General features: G+C 37.8%; 1 long non-coding RNA gene across 1 annotated transcript; it reads left to right on the forward strand.

The window, feature by feature from the left end:
* The first annotated feature begins 1,248 nt into the window (after nt 1-1,248).
* Nucleotides 1,249-6,149, forward strand: LOC120433759. The gene is made up of 4 exons (XR_005608740.1): nt 1,249-1,477; nt 4,896-4,982; nt 5,097-5,186; nt 5,657-6,149. It is a non-coding gene; the product is annotated as an uncharacterized LOC120433759 (long non-coding RNA).
* The last annotated feature ends 6,839 nt before the right edge of the window (nt 6,150-12,988 follow it).

Here is a 12,988-nt window from a genome sequence, read left to right on the forward strand (position 1 = left end):
AAGAGAAAAAGAAAACTCTGACAATAAAAATAATAATAATAATAATAATTAATATAGAAAATACCACCACCAAGAGATACCAGCTTTTGAAGATGGACAGCACAGCCATGGCTTAAATACAGTCAGAACAAGCAGAACAAAAGGTTTCGCACCGGTGGAATTTCACCCCACCAAGTGCCTGTTCATTTTTTATTCAAATTAGTTTTACATAGATGTTAGTGTTTCCTTTATGGTCTTTAAATGCATACACTACACTGTACACGTCTACATTAGAGACATTTCTATTACCGGGCTGCTTGACAGCAATTTAGAAGTGGATGCAAGAGCAGATGGAGCATGTTATAGTTTCCTTTTTAATATGATGGACTGAACACAGCCGGTATCTGCTTTTGTCTATGCAAAGATGAATCTATTACTTCCTGTCTCTACTGTTTCAAGATTTAACTAAAGTGTGCTCAACTGTAACTGTCAGGATATGTTTATTCCAGCTCTCATAGGGCAAAGAAATTAAACGGACTTATGAAATGTTCTTTATTTTGGTACACAATGTGAAGTTCATCATTTTCTTACAAATAAAACTATAATGACAAACTCACATGCATAAGATGAGAGCACACTGTTGGTATTGACTCTGGTACTGCAGGCAGCACTTTATCATCATTATTCTCAGCAGTCAGACCATCTACAAGTTCTAGATAATGTTTGACAACCGGGAAGCACTTTCTCTTCAGAGCAGGACCGCACCAGCCCTGTCCCAGGTGGACGAGGAGAAGCCTCCCATCACCCTGTAAGCAGACAGATATGGGCCAAAATCATCATCCGGGGAGCTGTCCTGGCTAATAGCCCTCCCCCAACACGGCTGCACCCAGTAAACAACAGTGGAGATACACTACTCCAAAATTAGGCAGAGGTGCACCTCTGTCCTTATGATCACACGCATTATCTCCTACTGTCGCCGCTGCTGCTGTTAGGACTGGGTCGCCACATTACACAATCTTTCAGATGCCTAGCTTCTACACATTCCTTCTCATCATGTCTGGGGCCTCCTCCAGTGCTCAGCAGCTTCCTTTTAAATATGTCCCTTGACCAGCTGATAGGCCACCTCAGGACACACCCACGCCTCAGCAGGTGATTGCTATTAGCCAATTTGTAGGAGTCCTTTAAACCAGTCCTTTACGCTTTCATTGCTCTCAGGCTCCATTTGGCACCGTAGTACTTTGGAACATAGTTCTGACAAATGCAGGCAGCAGTGCACCTCTGCCTGCATTTGTCAGTTAAAGTTAAACACAGACATGGCTAATATGTGAACAAGCATTCACATACATACAATGTGAGAATGGAGAAACAAGGAGATTACAGCCTGTACTATGGTGCCAAATGGAGCCTGAGAGAAATGAGAACATAAAACACATGCACACAGGAAGGAGAGGGGTGGTGGTTTAAAGGACTCCTTCAAAAACTACTTGTTGAGGCAAAGGTAAGCAAGATCAAACTCCTCTGTGGAGTTTACTGAAGGACACAGATCCAGATGCACCAATAAGATTTGTGAAATGGTGACTGTGATGCATACATTTCTCTATAAGAGGCACAGCTAAAATCAAAAGAATTATCAGGAAGGGGCCTTATGCAAACCTAAAATGAAAGATGAGTGAAATGTCCAGTGGTATTTTTTTAACTGGCATGACATACCTGCTGAAAGCTTGGAGGAGCTGTAAAATCATGATGGACAGATTTTGCAAACAGGCCAAGACTTCCTGTGGTGGCGGAGGACCTCCCTCTGGCTGAACGCAGTGCCTGGTGTGAGGGTCAAAGCCCAGAGCTTTGAACACTTCCGAGCTACAACATAACAGAAACCAAAAGATTTCAGGGGGTCAGCAGAATGAACAAAACAACAAGATTCACTTCAAAATAAACTCCAAAGTGTGGTTTTTGTCCTGGGAAATTAATTCATGTCACCCACCATGCATGGGCTTTTTAATAACTGGGCTGGATTATTTTGTAATTTGTCAATTTCTTCCTCCACAATTAGAAAGATTTGGCTGTTATTTACATTTTTGTTTTTTGTTGTTGTTTGTTTTTTCTTTTTTCTTTTACAGCCATCATCATTATTAGAATCAGCGTAATTTATTAATCCCTAGGGAAATTATGTTAGAGACTTTACTCACTTAAATTTTTTCCCAATACTACAGTGTTGCAGCAGAATACGACAACTTTTGAATTGATGGTGACATAGTTATTTAAATAAATTACAGCATATGTGCTGGTAAGTAATCCTAATTGGTATCTGTAGTATAATCACCATTGGAATCACAACACTCCAATAACAAAAACAACCACCTTAGATGATACAAATGAGACAACATCCTCTCAAACACAGCCCATGCTTCCTGGTGAGAGTCTTCGTTCTTGTTGTCATCACTCATGATGACATCACAGGTGGATTCTCCCACCGTAGGAAGATTTGGCTGTTAAACAATTTGAAAAATACATTTCAAAACAAACAAAAATTCAAATTGCTACATCTAATTAGAAAATACATACTTCTCTCTGGGTAATGTTTAGCTCATTATCAGACTTTTTAAGACACCATGAAAATACATACCTTACTGAGTACAAGCACAATATACATCACACAAACAGACACAACAACCATAGTACATCATTAACTATTCATCTGGCTGCAAACAGTCATAATGTACAGATAAATCAATTGAATTAGGTCTTCAAATGTGCTCAAGCTGACCTGAGATTGCAGGCTCATCAAAATGGTGTTCAGCACAGAGATGGCTTTTGGTTTTTTGATCTTTTATTAAAAGCATCCAGAAGCTCTAAGGCTTCTTCAATGGCCGCTGAGACAGCTCCACTGTTTTACCTGAGAAAACACACACACACACATATGCAGTATGCCCATCAGCTGATTGCACATAACTGTTAATCCTCACCTAACAAAAATGTGCTAAATTAAATGAAGCTAAATTAACTCTGTTTTACATCACCTAACAAAAACTGAACTATTATGAAAGTGAGCTCTGTTGCAGGGCTGCTGTATTACTGTTACAGTCAGGTGTGCCTTATACATTTGAAACTGTCCACAAACATACATATAAATAGGAAAAAGAACTGGTGTGAATTTGAAAATAGAAGACGAGCACAAAGTGACAAAGGTCCTACGCCTACTCTTTAAATTATAACATAATATTGACACAGCAGTGAATGCACGGATACAACGTGCCCTTGACATGTTTACAATGTATATTATGGTGACTTTAATTTCTAGAGAAAGAGTTAGGTGTTAGTGCCACCTAGTGTCTGTGCAGTGAAGTCAAGCAATGACAAAATACTTACTTTAATTGACAAACTGAAAAGAAGACGATTCTGTTGTAACGGATAGAAAGGTTTACCTTTTGTTGTTGTTTATAAGGGTGACATTTATTTATCAAGTCAACAATTTGCCCAACAGCCTGTCAGTCAGATCTTATATCAGCTAATGGAGATTTAAGTAAGTAAGTGAAATTATATTTGTATAGAACCTTTCAAGATAAAAATCACAAAGTGCTTTACAGAAGCTAAAACATAAAACAAAACTGAACCAAAAGCAAGTTTAAAAACATGAGTTTTTAGCTGTTTTTTAAAAGAGACCACTGAGTCCATAGATGTCAAGCTCAAAGAGGCAGAGTGTCAGAGTCTGGGGCCACAGTTACAAAACCTCTGTCGCCTTTCGTTTTCAGCCTAGTTTTATGGACAACCAGCAAGCCCTGATCACATGACCCCAGGGACCTGCTGGGGATGTACGGATGTAAACGATCTCTGATGTTGATTTTGGTGCTTGTCCATGCAGAGCCCCGAATGCCATAGTCATAATCTTAAAGTGGACTCTGAATTTAATGGGGAGCTAATACAGCTGGATCAGCAGGTGCGTGAGTGCGCGAGTACTTAGAAGACTTGGTCAGAAACCTTGCAGCAGCATTCTGAACAACCTGCAGATGTTCCAAGGAGGCCTTACATAAAAAAGTGAACAAACAATTACAATAGTACAAAATGAGATGAAACAAATGCATGTGTAACAATTTCCAATTCAGAGCATAACACAATGGGACTCAGTTTGCATTTTCACTTGTTCTTCTGGCAGTTTCAAACTTAAAAGGGATTCTTGCAAATCTGGTAAAAAACCATAAAAAAACCAAAAAACCAAAATACAATTTATGACAAAAACAAATAGATCTTTCTTTCTGTATTTCTGTGTGTGTGTGTGTGTGTGTGTGTGTGTGTGTGTGTGTGTGTGTGTGTGTGTGTGTGTGTGTGTGTGTGTGTGTGTGTGTGTGTGTGTGTGTGTGTGTGTGTGACAGTATGCAGTTGGAGTGATTTTAGAGAGTATCGTCTTGTTGGTGGTTATCATTCTATTATTCATAGGACTGGCTTCCCACCCTGAGGTATTACCGAGTTGACTTTAAAATGTGGAGATTCTGTATTTTCTTTTGTGTGTGTGTTTGTTTAAGATAAGATAAGATAAGATAACCTTTATTAGTCCCACACGTGGGAAATTTGTTTTGTCACAGCAGGAAGTGGACAGTGCAAAAGTTATGAAGCAAAAATTAGAATAAAATAAAATAAGAATAAATACAGTACACAACTATACAGAATAGAATAAAATAAAATACTATATACAGTAGAATAAAATATACAATAAGATAAAAATAGAATACAAATGCTATATACAACTGAGTAAAAATACAACGATGCCAGAAAAGATTATTGCACATTAGTGTTATTGCACATTTGTGGATGTGTGTTTGATCAGTTGAAGAACTTGAATTAGTTGAATCCAAAATGTGTTTTAGAAGATACAGTATTGTTTGTAATAATATTTTTAACAATACTTTGTTTTTGTAGTGCAGCTAGTTGAAGAGCTGAAGAAGGAATACCTGAGGCTTTTGCTGCTGACGGAGAGCAGCAAAGAGTTGCTCGACGATTTACAGACAGATGTAAGAAACCTTGTAGTTTAGAGACAACTGCAAAACAACCACTTCCTAATTACCTCAAATTGGCTACAGGTATTAACAGAGTATCCTTATGTTCTCCTTTGACTTCCATCTCAGTTGGAGTGTTGTGGACTTCAGGGCTACCAGGACTGGAAATCCAACATCCCAAAATCCTGCCTTTGCGCCAAAGAGTCCACTAATTCGTGTGTAAGTGTGAAAGCTAACATACCTACACTGTGTTCTTCTGTAATAGGACCTGTTGATATAAGGATGTAATTATTAGTAGGATTTATTCATTATGGAGGGGCAAATGATTATAAAACACTTGAACTTGTTACCTTTGAAGTGTTGCTTCGAAGATGGGGACTAGTTCAGTGACCTCCTGTATCAGCTGCTAACTTCAAAACAACTTTAATGAGTCGAAATGGTAATAAAAAGTCAACAAGGCAGAGTCGGCCTGCCATCACTTTGTGATCGAATGGCATCAAGTTGGCAATTACATGCAATCTGTTTTGGATAATATGGCAGTTAAGTGGGATAAATTTGCAAATTTGCTCTCCACATACACCAAAATTATTCAGATTTTTTAAAATTACAAATAATTTTTTAAACATTACTCTGGTCTCTGTTATCCCTGGTTGTCATCCTTTTTTTCATAAAATGATTATGTTTTCTAGGTGGAAACTCTTGGAGGCAGCTGGGAGGAAAATCAGACTGTTATGATTTATGAACAGGTATTAAAGACATTCTCATCATTTTTCCAGGAACTTGTGTAAACTCTATAAGCTGTTATGGCAAAAGCAGGCAACTACACCACCCTCACAGAGCCTCCAGACGACTTCCGATGTCTTTGCTAGTTCTGATGCTTCCAGCAGTGATGGCCATTATTTAAACATGCTAAATAATAAATATATTTATGACAATTGCTTATATTGAATATATCCTACATATCCTACAAGTGCATTATGGACTATTTTATTATGACTTTGTGAATTTCAACTCAGTTGATTGAGATTATGGATCTGAGATATCAACACGGAGTGAAAACGCACGATTTAAATGTAATATAACTAAACATCTAAACATGTATCTAAAACAAACTGAATATTATGTGTGAATTGTTTTAATACTTTCTGATTTCGTAGCTTTTAATTTTTCTACACTGTGTAAATTTTGGTTTGTCTATGTTTCTTTTCTTTTCTTTTCTTTTTTTTTTTTTTTTACTTTTTTTTGTATTTCCAGTTTTACATTTCTACTTTATGTTCATTTTTTAATACAATGTGTTTGTTATATACTGGCATTTAGTATGAGGTGCCTTTTTTCACTGCACTGTATCATTTAGGACAGCTGCCAAAATTTAATACATTTAAAATGGATACAACTATCATTTACATACCTCAGCATTTGCTGGTGGGTTAACCGAGCTGTTAGCATCATTACGAGGACGGGCAGTTTCAGTTTTGTAGGAAAACAAAATAAAATGAAGACGTAAAAAAAAAGACAAAACTTGTTTTATTCGTTATATTTACAAAATATTACATCATGTCATGCCAATTAAAAAAAAAACCCAGTGTGTGACAGAAACAAAGACACCATACGTTGCCAGAACATGTGTATATTAGGCAATAATGGTTAAAGTGCACAGGTAGACACTGGATCTGCTGCTTCAGATTAAATTAATTTGACAATATATGAGTCGAGTAGACGTTTCAACAGCAGGCAGCTCATGCAGCAAGTTAAAGTAGACGCGGCGTGGTATAAAGGCTTCTTTGGTGAGAGTTGCATCAGTTGGAGCGTTACAGTCTCTGCAAGAATGTGGGTGGCACATTTTCCTACAAGAGCCTCTCACAACCTCTTTGCAGCGGCCTTGCCAACATCTGTGCAAAACCTTCAAATCAAAGAGGATTTTACTGCGTGTCTACTGTATGTGCAACAAAACAGAATCCCCTCTCCTCCTCCTCCTCCTCCTCCTCCTCACCCACTCCTCTCTCCTGGGCATGATCACACAAGCTCGAATTGTTACATGTGCTTTAAGAAAAACTGAAATCTACAACAAGGTTTCAGATATTCAGTGTGCATAACAAGGCATCAAAACATTCTGCTGTCCCCGAGACGTGTGAATCATTCCCTTGTCTCACCTGATTATGCAGTAATATGCATGGCTAAATCAATAACTGAATCAAAGCACTTTGTAAACAGTGTTTAAAAAAGCTGCTACATAAAGCTTATTAATATTATTATCTTGCAAAGATTATTAGTTGCTCTAATGCTTGAAAGTCAATGTGTGCTTAAGACAAGTATTCGTATTTCATTACGCCATCTTGACTTGAGGTACATCGCGTCAAAACTCAGAACTTACAGTTGGGTTCGGTGAGGCAAGCTTTCAATAAAACATCGAAGCAGATTAATTATTATTAGATTAATATCTGCCTTTTGAAAGCCTCACTGATATATATCCAAAGTCTTAATGTACAGAACAAAAAGCCAGAAAAAAACATAAGAAAATGTGATAACTAGTTCAGATTGATTAATGTCATTAAATTGCACTTTTTTTTCTCTCTCTTTTTTTTTTTTACAGCAGTAAGGCAGAAGAGTCATTTAAATCTTATCTACTGTGTGCAAGTAGATTACTTTTAGACATGCATTTAAACATCAACACATAGAAAAACCATAAGATAGCCAGGTTATAGAAATTAGGATGTGTGTATTAAAACAGCAGGGGGCTAGAAAGCACCGGGAACGTATCTGTTTGATTCGAGAAGAGCCATAAAGTCATGTTTCCTTCTGATCTGGTCCATCAGCTTGATGCTCATAACAAGTAAAATAACCTGGAATAGAAAAGAAAAGAAAAGTTAGCACAAGGAAAATATTTCAAGATGCTTTTCACCAACATATAACAATATATATATAAAAACCACATACACATACCCAAAACACTCCGCTTCCAAACTGTATACCCATCGACAACGAGAATGCAAGCTTCAGCTCAGAAACGTAAATTGGAAGGCAAGGCTGTGAACGGAAAAGTGAAAGTACAGGCGGGTAGGGGAGCATAGTTAGTTTTGACTCCATCTGTGCCAGATAACAAGATTATATCAATATACTTTAAGTAGACTGTGCAGGAAGGACACCTCCAGCAAAGTGGTGATGATTCACTGTGCAGGGGTTAAAAAACTTTGCCTAGAATTTAAAAATCAGAAAGAAAGTCTACAGGAAATCAATCGATTTTTTTTATTTTTAAGAATTTTCTTTTTACCTCTTGATAAACATAGTGGTTCTTTGGAGCCCCGAGTGTGGCGCTGCCTCGTAGTCGAATCTGTCGAAGAGTACAAAATCTCACTGCACAATGCAACAAATTGAGGACAATTTCACCAGTTTTGGTTTTAGCTGTGCCCGGCGTTGATTGTTCCTTTCAGCACAACACACTCTCATGCTGATGAAGCTATACTGAAACCCAGAACTAAAAAAAAACATAAGATGATTAAGGTTTAGAACTTCCCAAAAAACTAGGTTCGCTAAAAGATTATCTAACTAGAAGAACCCAGAATGAGGTTAAACTGTATGCGAACCCCAACCAAGTACCCAAAGCCTGATTTTTCTTTTCTAACTAACAAGTACTGTAACTCCTTATTTAAACACAGGGTGGCATGGTGGTGCAGTGCAGCGTTATTGCTTCACAGCAATCAGGCTTCTGCTTTGAGCCACATCCTCCAAACACTGATGGTACTTCCTCCTACGGTCCAAAGACATGCACACGACATGTAGGTTTATTGTGCATTAAACTGTGCATATATGCGAGTTAGATAAAGCGCTTTAACTGCATAGAATGAAGTGGTGTATGAATGTATAGATAAAAATGTCACATTAATACAAAATGATTAATTATATTTATTAAAAAAGATGGAAATGCCCGGGTTAGAATCAGAGCTATAGTCCTTGCCATTTTTTTTATCAAGTAAAAAAATAAAATATGCACAGTTAGCTTAATTGTTAGAAATTGTGTTGTCATTTAGGGCCAGATTAAGTAACTGCACCAGTGAAAAACCCGTTTTTGGCATCAAAAAGCCACTGTGGGGTTTACCAAAAAACCACTTTTGTGAAATAAAGCCACAGGGCACATTAACTTGATGATACATTTGCAAAAACAATGCCCCCATGAGAATGGAAAGTCTGATGGGTGATCTATTAATGCACTCATTTGTCCACAAAGACGCAGTTACTTCATATACAAATACAGGTGCAGATTCGTGGCTCCAAAACATGTGCAGCTGATGAGGAAGTGAGGACGAGCAATTTATATCCCAACAAAAATGATAGTGTAAGCTCAAGCTTTACACGTGCCTCTAAATGAGAATAAGCTGAAGGAAAATGTTGTTTATATAACTGTGAACTCACCTTTTCTCTAAAGGACAGAGTGTAGGATTATTATTCAGATAAGAGCTGTGTTATTGCAAACCTTTCCACCACATAAACCTGAAATCTATGACAGCTGCCCTCTGTGATGCACAGAACACCAAACATTATTTACCATCAGATCATGAGTCGTCCCTGCATTAATTAAAATTTGTTCCACATGCACAAATATGCACATTTTTCTTGTTTTTTTCTGGAGTCTGTCTGACACACTAGCACAGTTAAGTTAATCGCTGTATTTTGGCAGACATTTCAATATGGCTCCAATGTAGAGACTTTTTTTAAAAAGAGAAAATACCCAAAAGCCACTCTGTGTGCGCACTGCTGAGAAAAGACATCCAGAAACTTTTTAATTATGTACCAATCTCGTTCTGCTCATTTTCAATGAAATACGAGCATTAATAGTGAGCGGCAAAAAGAAATGGCTATAAACATGCAGGATGAAGACTCTGTGAAAACTGAAAGAACATATAGTACTGCTCTCATGGCTTTAAGTCGTCCACACATCACAGTTACACGCTCTTTCTGATAACATTTCCCCTTCTCATTCCCAACTATCGCAACTCACACAACTAAAATAACACATGCTTTTTTTCAGCATTAAATTTAGCATTGCACTGCATGCTACAAAAGTTAATAAATGCAAGATTGATGTTCTCCTTCCAAAACTTTGTGCAGTGATAGGGAAATTCCTACTAATACATATACAGTAAGGCCAACCACCAAAACATCTTTCTCTGCATTTCAGTCAGAAAACTGACACTGCACCCCTTTGTTAAATCCTGACAGCAGCTTTTTAAAGCCTAAAGAGGGTTTCACTGTGGTGCTGTGTTAGTGAATCTGGCCCATGGACACAGTTATTTTTTGCAGTTGATCTCATTAAATATGTATTTAGATTCCTTTCAGAGCGCCGCAGGGGAGCAACAGCACGAATGCAGGCAATCGGGATATTTTTTAAAGTGAGCCAACAGATTTGCAGCGTTTCAGAGTCAAATTCATGCTACAAATTACGGAAAGGTTAACAAAATCATAAACGTAAATGTCTGACTTTGACAGAAAATGGTCGAAATAAATAGCCCAAATGTGTACGTACTTGCATGATGTGCCGAGAGCACTAAATAGCACTTACTTTTTTACCATTAACTATATTCCTTTTACATTAGAGGCTTACAGTGTAGATTCAATTCAACTTTAGTTTCCATTTAGATTTTTATTGAGGTATGCCTGAATCTTTTTCGAAATGTCTCAAATGCAGTATTCCATTAAAACTGTATGAGTTCTACTTTGCTCTGTGGATAAACAACAACTAGTTAACCTGAATCCAAGACAACTTAAGCTATATACAGAGTCAAAGAGGAATAAATAACTACATTCATCGTATTGCTAGTTGGATATTTAAATGAAAAAACTGCTTTACTTGGACTCAAATTACACTGGCACTTGCTATGGGAAAACCAATTGTGTAATACCAGTTTCACTTCACCAGTGAAACTGGTATTATCTGGGATCATTGAAAACGCTGAACAAATCTATCGCTAAATATGTCATTAGTACCTCAGTTTCTAGAGGACAATGTGTCGTTACAGGACCAGAGATGAACGTAATGACCACTGTTCTTATAAAAGAAAGACACTCACGCATTTTCCTGGATATTGGCAGTTACAGGATGGAGGAATGGAAGAGCCCCAGTCTTTGTAACCTTCGACAAGACCGCAGCATTCCAACTGGAGGTGACACACAAACAAAGGTTCAAAGCAGGTCCAGCAGTAATTGTTTTTTTGTATCATTTAGTAAAAAGTTGCAAAATTCTTTAAAGTTTCATTAACACAAGGTGTAGAACTGATTTTGTCTTTATTTCAAAGACACCAATTTCAGGGAGGCTCGTGGTGTCAGAGGGAGGGTATTGTCATGAAAGCAATGGGCCTGAACATCGCTACTGTAATGCGCCTATTCTTTTGTTTAAGCATAATGGATGCAACCCAACATTTCCTTCCTAAAGGAATGCATGAATGCATGTCAAATTAAAAAAACCAAAACCAAACAACACTCACGAGTGGTCAGTGGTGACCAGAAAACAAGTAATAGCAGATGTTTCTGGCGTGCATGATTGACAACAAAGCACTTTCACACTAGCATAGTGTAGCTAGCACAGCTGCACTATGCTAGCTGTATACAAAAAAGGCAAAAGTCAACAGTTAGCAGAGGCAGGCACACTTTAGATCTTTTTAATACTCAAAAAGAGGTTAGTGTTTTTAACATACATCATGCTTTTATCTTCGAGTATCCTAACATACTGTAGATTCAGGAGTTGCTAAAAGCTGGCTGAGACAAACAGGGCACAAATAAGTCATGACCTTTATCATAATGATACATTATAGTTTCTGTTTACACTTCCACAACTAGCAACACTTATCAGCCAAATTGGAATGAAATACAACAAAAAGTCTACCACGCCTCTTGCTCTATGGTAGCTGGAATAGGCTGCACACCCCCTGCCGATATAAGGATAAGTGTAAGAAAATGGATAAATGGCCAATCAAATTCTATTTTATATTACAGCGGAATATACTGGGTTTGGGAGCTAGCAGGGAGCGTGAACTTCAGTTTCTTCAGTTTGTTTCTAAAGGGAATAAGCAAGTATATAATGGTCCGTGTAACAGTTACCACAGAGAACCAAGGTTGTATTGCCAAAGTGTTTGAGATGTTTGTACTGGAGAACTTAAACAAATAGTATTAAAAACTTGGCCCTGACATGGGGGAAATAGTTATTTGATTCCCTGCTGAAATTATAGGTTTGCTCACTTACAAAGAAATAAACTGTTTCATTTTATTGGTGACAGACCAGAAAGCCAGAAAAAACACATCGCATAAAAGTTTTTAAATGATTTGCATGTAAATGAGTGAAATAAGTATTTGATCGCCTATAACCCAGCAAGAATTCTGGTTCGCACAGATTTGCTGTTTCACAATCGGTCAAGCGATTCCAGATACTCCTGATCTCAAAGTTATGTGTGTAAATCCGAGCTGTCCACAGAATCCATTTCTTGCATTGCATCTTGCATTCCAACCTCTCCACCACCATCCAGCTTTCAGAGGATGTCAGAGACAAGATTGTAGACCTGCACAGACTCAACGAACACCTCCCCAAAGTTAAGCACACAGTTGGGTGCTTTGTGGGTGTTTTTCTGCTAAGGGTACAGGATGGCTTCACTGCACTGAGGGGTCAACAGATGGGGGAATGTACCCTTGAATGTACTTCTTCCGTTAGACAGACAGAACACGGTAGATGGGTCATGGATGGATCTTCCATCATGACAATGACCCAAAACATACTAAGACGAATCAAGGAGTGCATAAAGAAGAAGCACATTAATGCCTACCCAGTCTCCAAATCTCAGTCCTATAGAAAAAATGTCAAAGGAGCTGAAGCAGGAGACAAGAAACTTGAAGGATTTAGAGAGTTTCTGTAAAGAGAAGTGGGTCAAACCCCCTCCTTAGATGTGTGCAAACCTGGTGACCAACTACAAGAAACATCTTATCACTGTGCTTGTTTTTATTTCATAATAAGGTTCACAAAACACTCTGTTTTCCAAAAA

The sequence above is a fragment of the Oreochromis aureus genome, linkage group 17 (genome assembly GCF_013358895.1).
Source record: "Oreochromis aureus strain Israel breed Guangdong linkage group 17, ZZ_aureus, whole genome shotgun sequence".
Lineage (NCBI taxonomy): Eukaryota > Metazoa > Chordata > Actinopteri > Cichliformes > Cichlidae > Oreochromis > Oreochromis aureus.